The following is a 12,178-nucleotide window of genomic DNA, read 5'->3' as shown; positions in this document are numbered from 1 at the left end:
GCGATCCCTGGTGATCAGATGTTGCACCTTGCAAGGCATCTGTGCTCTGCCTCATCCAACATGGACTGTGGTTCAGAAGAGTCAGAGCTCCTCAAATGCTCACAGAGCATTTAAGTGCAAAATAAAACCAACCGCCCCAGCAGTGCACTGCTGTCAACTAAGACATGTTGGAAACCCAGCTGCTGTGTGTCAACTGTGTCCTCTACAGCCCTGCCATATAGCAGGGGAGCTTCAGGACTCACATTACAGGGGCTGGAAAATATACAGCTTTTCCAAGGTCAGGGAGCAAGCCAGGTTAGGACCGCAAGGTAGCAGCGCTGTATTAATCCCACCTTTGCTGTCTTCCAAACCTCCTTCCCTCCAAGGGACACCACAGTCCTATGGCTACTGAACAAGACTCAGTAATGCAGAAAGTATACTGATGCTTTTAAGAAAAAGAAAGCAAAACTTTTCTTTTCTTTTATCCCAACATTCAGCCGCACATTGAACCAGTTTCGTTGCACTCATCCGTTCTTTGTTAAAGATTGACAGAGAAAGACATTTTTTATACGCAAAGTGCAAGTATGAATACTTGTATTTCTTTTGAAAATCTTTTACTTGATTCCACCATTTAAAAAAAAAAGGGTAAAAACTATTTGGTTTTGTGTCATTAAAATAGGTATATTTTAAAATTTTACACAAGCATGAAATTGCTTTGTTTGGGTTTCTAGTTCAAAACCGAAGATAAATGAAGATAGTTTAGAGAAAATGCTCTATGGGACAATGATAAACTGGAATGATGATACACTGTGCAACTTCTCTGTTAAAAGTCTGGCTTGCCACATGATTTTCATATATATTTTATACGTCTACTTGCATCTTTGAGATTTAATTAGTTTCCTAACAATATTCAAAGAGGAAGTTTCAGCTCCTGAGGCAATATCTGGAACAAGTTTGAGAAAAAGTATCTGCATTATTTAAGGATGGTGTTTTTACCTGGAATTAAAATAGCTTTATTTTTCTCCCATACACGTAACTATGCAGGTAGTCACAGTGCTGAACTAGAAAATTATCTCTCAACATAAATGTTAGAAAATCCATCAGCTCAAGCAGTGTAATAGGAATGTTAAAAAAAGTATATTATAGATCATTTTGCACGCTGGAAGACAAGAGTTTCATTCCCATTTTTCCTAACTGTAATTTTTCATACTGCTCTCAGCTTTAATTAGAAGACTTTATTCTTAATCTATCCTAAATTAGCTTTAAACAGACTATGAAGTACCAATACCGCTAATACGTATCAGCTTCTAAACTCTTACATCTGCTGAAAATCAAACTGAAAGCGTTATTGTATTGACTTCTTGTCTAGCCCAGAAAGAGCACAGGACAAAACTTTAAATTTACAAAGCATGCTCAGCTGCAAATATATTTGACAGCTACCTGGTTCCTCTAAAAGCTATAATGCTACAGTCAGACTTCGAGATTGAAGTCAGCTATAGTGTAACTCACCACAAAAACCAGCCTGCAAACTCCAAATTAGCTCTGTTTTTTCCTGTGTCAACCTCCTGACAGAAAGTGATATGATCTGTAAGCATTTATTTTGCAAAGTTCTGAAAAGATATAAACCTTAGAGGGGCGGAAAAAAAAGGCTCTTTGCTTGATGTTGTGAGCAGAGTTGTTGCTGAACTTATTTTCTCTCTTGGAAATAAAAAGACTGAATCTCAAATAGCAACATGACCGAAATATCAACGGCAAGCAAGCAGGCATGTAGGCAGATGCAAAGCCCCGTAATCAGCACCCACTGAGGAGTGTTTCTGTTTTACCGTTTGTTCGCGGTTGATGGTGTGGACGGTTTACAAACAAGTGGCTGGCAACAGGAGGGAAACCGCAGCTCCGTTCCCCCCAGCTGCTGCTTTTCAAATCAGGTAGAGGTCCTGGAGGGAAGGAGGAAGACATCTGGACTGGGAGAAACATCTGGAGCACATGGTGGCATTGGCAACTGGGCAGCCGGCAGCGAGCCAGAGAACGGCCAGCTCCTGGGAGTCACTGGTGCCCACGCAGCACGGGGACAGAAAATCAGGCTCCTCCTAGGCACGCCAGGGACGGCAGCCAAAACTCAACAAAATCTGCTGGGCTGGGAACAAGATTGGAAGAAAACACAGTGCCCCAAGGGAGAGAGGGGAGAATTGTTCGCAAACCCTCTTATTTCAGTCCGTCTCATGCCAGATCTGGGATGTTCCGATTTTGTGCCCTATGAAATGCAGCTTTGGAGCTGGAAAGCCCACATGGCAATTTGGTTGTGCTGGCTTCAGGGATTTGCTCTGTCACACGGATCCGGCCCTGGACAGAGCGTGACAACAAGCATCTCCCTAGAGCGCACTCAGGCTCTTCTCACGTCGATACGGTATATCGTGGTACTACAGGACAGCACTGCTCACACATCACCCCAGGACAGGCAGAAACCAGAGAGCAACATCCATGAGCGCGACTCTGATGGAGTAGGTCGTCATCACCACGTTTGTCCCAGCTCGTCACAACTCTTTCTGCAAATGCGATGGAGACCTGCTGCCTTCCCCACTGCAGGCACTGACATTACCAAAATTGTCTCATTGTGCTGGGCAGCAACAGCATTTAAGACTATTGGCTGAAGAAATTCCTGGCAGCTCCTGCAGGAGAGCCCCAAAGCCCCAAGCAGCGTGTAACATACCGTGTCCTTCTGTCGCCCCACGCTGGCTGGGCAAGTAGGTCCCAGGGCCTCCTGCTCCACAAACCCAGACCTCTGACCCGTGACCTGCAGTCAACCAATGTAGGCCCATAACATGTCCCGAGGGCCTGAGCGGCTGACGTGGCTGCATGGGAGCGCTGCCATGAGCCAGGAGCTTCAGAAAGAGGGATCTCGGGAAAGGAAAATCCTCAGAAGCCATTTAGATTCACTGAGATTAAAGAAATGTTCTCTTGCTGGAATACAACACTCTTCCTTTGTCTCTCCAGCACCATGTCAGTAATTCCTCCGAGGAATACGAGCTGGAGGAGTGCTGCCGTGAAACAAACCCACTAAACCTCTCCGTGTTCATTGTACTTCTGTGATTTGCACAGCAAGATGCTCCACTTATCCTGTCCAGGATCTGATTATAAAGTGGTTTTATTTTCTCGCCGTACTCAGCCCCTATAAGCCACAGCTGGACAGGCAAGAGGTGTCTTTCCAGTTGTGACAGCCGTGTCATCGTGTTGTGACGGAGCCGCTTTTGTCGGGAGAACCTTGCTGAGCAATCCAAGCAATGCGCCAAACGAGCACAAACCTGATCGCAGCCTTGGCTGGGTGTCTCCGCGGAGCTGACGGCGCTACGAGCAAAGCGTCCTGTCCGTCCCGGCACCCGGGAGGCTGCCCTCTTGCCTCGTGGAGGTGAGCCTGCGCCGTTCCTGTAACGGCCTTTTCCGCGAACCTCGTGCCGAATATGCACAGACACAAAGCAGGCAGGGCAACCCGCCAGATCAAACCGCGGACCTGTTCTTTCTCTAAAATACGATCGCGAAGATAACCGTCCTACCAAGCTCTCAGTAAGATTATCATAAATCATACTTGAAATTTAAATATGTTTAACTAATACTCTCAGGAGGAGAGAGAATTTAGCAGATGCTGGAAAGGCAAAAGGGAGAAAACATGCTTGCGGTGGAAATCTGAAAGTAAGAACCAGTGAAGCAGGAAAGTAATAGGAAGTTGTGCCAGATGAGAAGGAGGGAAGGATGATGGAGATCTTTCTCCATCAGCCATGGCAAGGCTGCTAGGAGGCCCATAGCAGACATACATGTTAGCTGAGGAGCAAAGAGAGGAAGGGAGCTAGAGAAGCCTGGTCTTCACCCCGGTTTAAACTGGGAGCGTCCCATCACCTGCGGTGTTTCTGCCCAGCAGGAGCTCAGACTGGGATTAAATCAGGAGGGAGGATTCCTCAGCATCAGGAGTGATTGCTGTGATCCTCTCTTCTTGCTGCGATCAGAAAACAGCCCCCAGGTTCGGGAAAGACCCCTGCAGGCTTTGTGGGGCGTGCTGTCTCCGGTGCGCTCTCCTGGCATCCGGGGAGCTGCTGCGAGGCTGGAGGGAGTCAGGGTCAGGCGCACAGCTTGGCACAGAGGGGAAGATACTCCAGCTGAAGAGAGAAACAACCCTTAGGCCTCAAAATCTGCCCTTGAATCGGTTTATTAATCCCAAAGCGCAAGTCAGGAGACCAGAAGGGAGGAAAGGGAGAGAGGAGAGCCCAGGATGAAAATAACACTATTAAACACTTCATTTCTTTCTTGGACATTTTCCCAATGGCTTTAAAACATCCCCAGGTTTATAGCGGAAAAGAAAAAAAGTTGATGTTCTTAACTGCTCCTTTATGATGTAGGAAATCAACCTTATGAAGCGGGCTTTTCCTGTGGCAGCGCCCGGCGCGTGCACTGGCTGCCGTGGGAAACGCGGGCTCGGCCGGCCGCAGCGGCGGCTTGCGGTGCCCCATTGCCACCACTGATGTCCTGCGCACAGGTCTGCGTCCTTCTGAAACCGGGGCCTGAGACCGGGTCAGCCCAGGAGCGTTCGCAATAAAAGAAGAAAGAAATCTTGGACTTGGAAGGGGGGAAAAGATGGGAGCTTTACACAGAAGACAAAACAGTATAAAAGCACATGAGGTATTTTGTTTATGAAATGCTTATTCGGCACTTTCTTCCAAACTCTGACAGCTCTAGCAGGTATACAGTGTGTATACAGGACATACGTGTAATTTTTCTTCCATTAAGAAGCCTCTGCCATTAAGTCCTCATTACTTGACAACCTAGAATTCAGGACTTGATTTTCACAGTCCTGCTTTATTGCTGTTTGCCAAGTGTAAATTAACTTCTATATGCCTCTTTTACTGAAATATAGCTAGAACTGTGTGGTCTTGTGTTATAAAATATCACTATTTCTTCTCATATAGGAGCAGATGTTATTTGCAATGTTGAAAAATATATATAAAACAGAGCAGGAAAGCAATAAAGTAAGTGGGGATATATGTTGATAGCTGGGTGAACTTAAAGCACAACTTTTGCAAAAGCAGGCTCCTCTGGAAAGATTAATTTTTATTGTGAATCAGATTTCAGATTAAGATGGCTAATAGCTTTGGCAAGAGAGTTTTTCCTAGGTGTCCTGGCAAAACCTTTTTAATCTGGTTTCCGTAAGCTGAAAGAGGTTGGACGGATGGCTGAAATACGAGAGGATGATCACTACCAGGAGCGGGAGCCAGCACCTAAATCAGATTTGTGCATAATCAGCTTGGGCGATTCAAGACTGTGAAAGCTTTTAAAGGTTCACATGATCCTAAGTGGTTGACATGAAAGTATAAGTGTATATGTCCATAAAATACAGAGTTTATTTAAATAGCTGCCCCATAAATACAGTTAGGCTGGCGGTCTGGGATTGCAGGGGACCAATAATGGACTGGAGGGTCCTTTATTTATAGATCTCCTCCAGTTCAAATCCAGTTCAAGCCATCAGGAGCTAAAAGCTGATGTTTTTCCTGTGGCCTGCGTGAACTCAGCCCAACTCTGCTCAGCTCCGGACAGGCAGGAGCTCCTACCCATGAAGTACCACCTCAAGAAGAAGCAGGGAGGGGCTTGCATCTTGCCGGTGAGGGATTTCACCAGCCTGAACACCTAGAAGCGGCCGGACCCGTGCCAGTGGGCTGCCCGGTGGCAGGGCATAGCCCAGCAGAAACCTGGCCCGGCATCGCAGCCGTCCTGCCCGAGGCTCTGGCTTCCCCATCCAGGTGCAGCAGCAAAACTCAACCATCCAAAAGTCAGCAGCTTAAGAGCAAATGCAAAACCAGGGGCTGGAAAACTCCCATCTACCTGCAAGGTAACTGGTCTCCCCTAACCATGGGGAATGAAGCCGAAAGGGCCCCAGGAAGAGGCCAAAGAGCAGGCAGAGCAGGGGCAGAGGAAGGTGGCCAGACACCCAGGCGGTTACATTTCACCCAAGGAGTGAACAACCGGCCAGACTGTCTGGTCACTGTATATATAGGATGGGGCAGGACCTTGCAATTACACTCAGTTTATGTGGCTTACATATAGCCACACTTTATATGCTAGCACACATCAAGGGTGAGTGTTTTAGTGGCCTTTTTCCAGGGACTGGGATTCTTATCTCCTCTTAGGTAATGAAAACACCGGCAAATTTGCTTTTCCAGGTTGAAGAAACCACAGAAATGTGAAAGTCATTTGTGTAAATAACATCATGCACTGAATTCCACCGTTCCTCTTCACTTTTCCTTATGGCTTCAGCTGCATGAAGTGGAGTGTTCTCCTTGGAACAAATGCGTCTTTATTAAAGAATAACGCCAAAGCAGATTTACAGCAATTCTTCCTATCGATAAACAAACTCGATGACGCTCCAGAGCCCCAGTTTTGTCACGACTGGGCATGATGGTCATCCCGCTTGTGCCCAGACGATTTAAATTAGAGAGGCTCTGTTAGAAGACCTGCGTTGGGCTCCACCTCCAACCATGCTTGACTGGCTTCTCAGTGCCCACAAGTGCCACCTCTCGCTGTGCCTCTGAGGGCACGAAGGTTGCTGCGGAAAACCAGACTGGTGTGTTAAGAAAGGCCTCCTCAGCCCGTGCCAATTACAACTGGAATGTTCCTGTTTTCCAAGGATGCGAGACATTTCCTAGCAAGACTGGAAAACCAAACTCGCAGTAATCCTTAGGAATGGAAAAGACTTGCAGTTTGAATCAACAAAGAAAGGTGAGAATATTGCCTTCACTCCAGCAACGCCGCTGCACAGCTCCAGTTACGTACATCTCCCAGCAGGAGAACTTGCCTTTCAGATTATAAGCATAAATACAAACCGTAAGCAGGAGCAACACATGAATATAAGCGTCTCACTACTAGACAGGCTGCATTCTGGCATTACAGAGTCAGCTACATAATGCACCATCAATTATTCGTGTTCAAGCACCAATTTTTCAAACCAAGAACGTGAAACCCGCAATTTGTTATCGAGTGAGAACTCTTGCACACTAGAGCTTTTTTTCCGTGAAAATAGTCAATTAAATTTCCAGCCGTCTCCAAACAGAAAACTTAGTGAGAAGAGTGCTCTTTTTAAAAAAAAAAAAAGTACAGAGAACTTTATAAGAGGTGAAATCAAATGTAAGTAAAAATCAGCTACAAGATTTTCTGCTGGGCTACTCAAGAAGGTAACAGATGAGGCCTTACCTTACATACATGCAGTCAGCTTGGCCTGACTTTTCAGCAGCAACCAGTGGTTTAAGCATCAAACCTTTGAATGTCCTGTTGGAAACTCTGTGAGACATGTGAATTTAGGCTGTTTGAACACAACAGACTGATCCTAAGCGAGCATTTGTCAGTGTAGTGACAGTTTACTGTTGTCTGTCTTAAAACATAGTGACATTTTGTAGTTCAGAAAGAGACGAAGACAGCAGAATTCAACCAAACCCCACCAAGTCCCACAGGAGACAGCAAGGCTTTTAATTCATCCCAGAGGCTCAAGGGAATGTGATTTATCCTGCATGTTCTTGAAAAACAGTCTGTTTTGAGCAAAATGCTGGCTGAGGCTACAGTTCTTTATAGAAAATGCTGTAGACAAAACAAAATTCCCTGGCAAACAAAAGATATACTTAGATGTCCTTTACGCTCTTCTTGAGATGAAAAGAAATGGGATGCCAAGAAGTGAGCAATCCTTTCACTTCGCCAGGCACAAAATCCTACTGTTAAACACTTAAAATAGTTTCAAGTTGGTTTTCCCCCTTCCTTAGCTTCTTTCACGCTGCTTGGTGTTTTCAATATATAAAGTACACGAGCGTAAAATTGCTTACTGTGGTGGGGATCCTTCCTGTGCTCCTTGCAGGCTGCAAAGCAAGCCCTCGGCTGTCCTTCCTGCGGCTTCATGATGGGCTGTTTTGAGGCTGGTCAGGTGAAGGCTGGCATGGCATCGCTCACGGTGGCAGGGGAAGGGGCTGAGGCCAACTTGTGTCTGGGATTTGCAGTAAGCAGTGCACCACTGGGAGCAGCAGGGACTCAAGAGCCACTGCTCATGCAGAGGAGGACACTCAGGTGCACAGACTCTATTCTCATTGCTCCATCGAGCCGTAATAAAATATTTCCTACAGGTGGTGCTGCCGAAGGGCACCTTTTCATCGTACTCACTTGATGGCAGCATTGGGAGTACTTGTGCCTGTAATGGCACCAGACCTGGGACGAGCCATTGGGCCAGGAACCGCTGCCAAGGGAGGCAGGAGAACACCACACCACACTGACCAGCTCGCACCAGGACGGGTAGGAAAGGAAAGAAAGCTGGGAACCAGATGGGCAACATGAATTAAAAACTCAGACTCCACTGAGATCCTTGCAAGCGACCAAGGGAAAGAACTGCAACCACTGCAAGAAATGCAACGATTTTTTCCAGGTGTTTACAGCCAAATTAGCAGAAGCAAAAGAGAATGCCTAGAAAGCGAGGCAGGGCAGGTTACCCCAAGTCAGCGCAAACTGATAGAGGAAGGAATTGCACTCTGTGACCGGCTCTACCGAAGCTGCTAAAGATTGAACTCTTTCACTAGAGATTGCTGCAACTCTGGTGAACTGTTAACTGAGGCCTGGTACTCAGGCAAGTGTCATACCTGAAAATGTTGTAAAAAATTGACTAGGAAAGAAGGGCCAGTAAAGTGGAGATATTATATTAGGATACAATTTTACTATTGAACTTCAGAGATGCTTTTTAAGGCATGAAATGTCATCATCCGAAATTTTGTACAGCGAAAGGCTGAGAGCCAAGCTCCCTGATTCAAGCAGAACTACATCTCAGAGAAGAAATGCTCTGATCTCGCATAAGACACCAGTGAAGATGCACAAGAGTCATCTTATAACAGGTGCACAGGCATTTTCAAGCTGCTGGCAGGAGGAAACGCATTTTGCATGCATGATAGCCACGGGGAGCTAGCAGGTGCAGTGAGGAGAGAGGATGCGACTCAGCCTTTTCAAGCAGATTTTAGAAGAAACCGGAGTTCCATCTTCCCTTCAGGAAGGGGAGCCAGCAGGTGGGACCTGCAGGGGCAGTGCCTGGAGATAAATTGGCAGGAGCAATTGGGAACAGCTGTGGGGACAGAGATGATGTACCTTTCTGGAGATCAACAGAAATACGTACTGGAGGGACTAGACGAGGCTTCAGTTCAGGCTCCTGAATCACAGTCCTATTATAGCTGCAGCTTTCCTTCATCTCTAGACCTAAAATGATTTACTGCAAATTGCCTCTCTTGACAGCCCTGGTTCTGCTCTCCAGCCTCTTTCATACCGTGTAGTTATTCCTAGGTTGTGCCAGTGTACTGAGAGATTTCAGCCTGTAAGAATTCATGGTAATTTTTCATCTCAATTATGCCAAGCTGCCAGCAAATAGAATCACTAGCTAAGGGAGGTTAGTTATGAGAGCTGTTTTAACACAAAGTTTGAGTTTCGTATGTAGTGCCAACTTCTTGTGCAATAAATCAGAGAGTCTGCCCAGCCCATGCTCCTCAGGAAGGATAAAGCCACCTAAGGAAAAATGCTCTGTATCTATGTAAATGGTGCAATTCTTTCTGAGCGTGCACCACAACTCACGTGTAAGAGTTGCAGGGAAGAGATGCTGCTCTCCATCTGCAGCGAGCACAACTGGCCAGCTCTGTCCTTAGGAGAGGGCTTCTTTAGAGGGCGCATGTCCATCAGGCTCCTATAAAGAATGGTTTAAAGCCATTCAATAACATGGAGAGAATCCTAGCAATTTTAATGGGTTTCATATTTGTCCCCTGCTCCTTGGCTTTGTTTTGTGCTAGAAAATCCCCTTCATTCCTGGTAGAAAAGCTGTGTGTCCTGAAACAGCATGTTGGGGGAATGCAGAAGGAGTGGCCCAGTAAAAATACCTCCATTTAGTTGTAATATTGGTATTTGCACAGTTCATTGATTATGTGGCTGCCCAGATTCCTTCAACTATTTAGAAGTATTAAAACGGTCCCGATCTGAGACCTTCTCTGCCAAGACCCGCCCTAGGACAGATATCTTGCGGAAATGAAGTGGGAAAATAGGCCAGCTGAACAAGAACAACACTTCATAAATCCATTTGAACAGTTTCAAAGATCAACAGACAGACAGAGTAGGGCCCGATCCTGAACACCATTCTCATTCTTGCAAATAATCCTCAGGAGTGTTCACGTGAGGACTTATTCACACGAACAAACATACCCTACCAGTTCCCTTTTCTCGCTAAATCTTTATCCTTCGGACATATTGCGCACAAAGTTAGCTTTCTCCAAATATTACTCAACTGAATTGTGTTATCTTCTGTGGCCAAGTGATTTGAAACCAAAACAGAGCTCTGATTTAGCAAGATCTGGCCTTTGGTTTTTGTGGGAACATGTTCTCTTGAGTCATAAATTTCCTTTTGTTAAGGAGAAAAGGAATTATTTTTAAAAATGTACATTCACAAAACCAGATCACGTTAGCTTGTGTCATCTGAAAGCCTGGTTTTAGTGGCACGGCTCATATGGTAGTCAGGATATCCTTTTACGAAACTAGAGTTTCTAGAAGACTGGTTTTCCTTTCCTGTGCTGTTCTGCCAGCTAAGAAAAGAAACATCCGGTGAGTTCCAACCTATTTAACCCTCCAGAATTATAACAATATCATTGCAAAAGTTTTTAGTATTGATTGTTTCCTTTAGTTCCCTTTTGAATTTCATGGAACCTGCCGTAAATGGGTTAGGAAGAGACAGCAATCCTTTCCTTTAATACCTTTAAACTGAAGAAACTAAAATTATACACGAAGGGGAAGAAGAAGCTTTAAAAGGAAACAGAATATGTATGAGTGGAGCCTTGCAAAGCCGTGAGGTTTAAAGCATTTTACCTTTGCAGAAAAAACGTCCTGAAAGTTTGGGTCATTCTGGTGACTTTAAAAGATTACAGTAAAATAATGGGGATTGCACTGGTGAATTTTCTGACGTTTTCTTTCCATCTATGCCCTCATCAAGGAGAAGTGCAAAATTTACTGAGGAAAAAAACATCAGCCCACTGTTAGAAAGGTGATTTCATTTAGACTAGAAAGTAACCTCATATGGCTAGAAAGCAAAAAGGCAGAAACTGCTGGTAGATTTTTTTTTAAATATTGTATGCCGCAGCACTCACAGGGAACTTACCCTTCCTCTAACCACCCCATCTCATCATTTGCCCCTCACTGCAACAGCGGTGCAATAGTTGCTGTAACGCTGAATATATCCATAACATACACCGCGTGATTGATCAGTATGATGCTGGAGGGGCACCCTGTGTTCCCTCATCACACTTGACTGTCCTGCTTGCTGCGGGGTGAAGTGGCTGATCCACCCCTTCTTGCCTACATTGCTGCAAGGTGCAATCTTAACGCAGAAAGAAGCTTTCTCCTTTGCCTTTGAGAGCTAGCAGTAAGCAAGAAGAACAGCAGGGTGCTGTAAATCTTTAGTTGGGAAGCCTAGGATGAAGCAAGGTGTGAAAACGATGACGACTGGCCATATCCATACAAGGTGTAGTTGTGCCCCTGCTTCATAAGATGCATGAAGATTCCCTCCTGACCTCAGGAGGTTGACACCAATTCTGCCCCCGACCAGGGCCACTGATGTCTTTTTCTTCCATGTAAGTTAAATCTTTCAGCCTGCTAGATCTATTCTCTGTGAGAAGATTTCACGGCCTCTAAAGGGAATTTTTGCAGATTTGCTATTGTCAACCCCCACATTGCGGTGGTGGCGAGTCCTGGAGAGTTAGGAAGAATGGGAGAATAATAGCACAGAGAACCTGCTTTGCCTTTCTTCACTCCCATGGTGGTTCCTGGAAGTCTTTGCTTGCCTTCACGTTAGCAAAAGAAAAAGATATGACACGTGATTTTCAGTCCAAACATGCATATGTGAGATTCGTGCTGTGTTCATAAATCAAGTTCTGGTAGCATTTTGTAAGTGCCTAAGCCCCATGTTCAAAAGTGGGCATGAATCTTACTGTGGGTGTTTCAAGTGATGTTTGCAGAAAATTTGTTAGGAGAAAAACTAGCATGTGGTTGGAATTACCCAGGGAACGGACTTGTACTGAAAAATCAGTCATCTTGGGTGTGGTGGAAACAACTGCTTTGTTGCAATAACCGTGACCAAGATTCAAAATTTGCTGCCCTTTCACAACAGCAGTTG

Source organism: Struthio camelus, chromosome 7 (assembly GCF_040807025.1).
Source record: "Struthio camelus isolate bStrCam1 chromosome 7, bStrCam1.hap1, whole genome shotgun sequence".
NCBI classification, from domain to species: Eukaryota; Metazoa; Chordata; class Aves; order Struthioniformes; family Struthionidae; genus Struthio; species Struthio camelus.
This window is presented reverse-complemented; position numbering follows the sequence as displayed.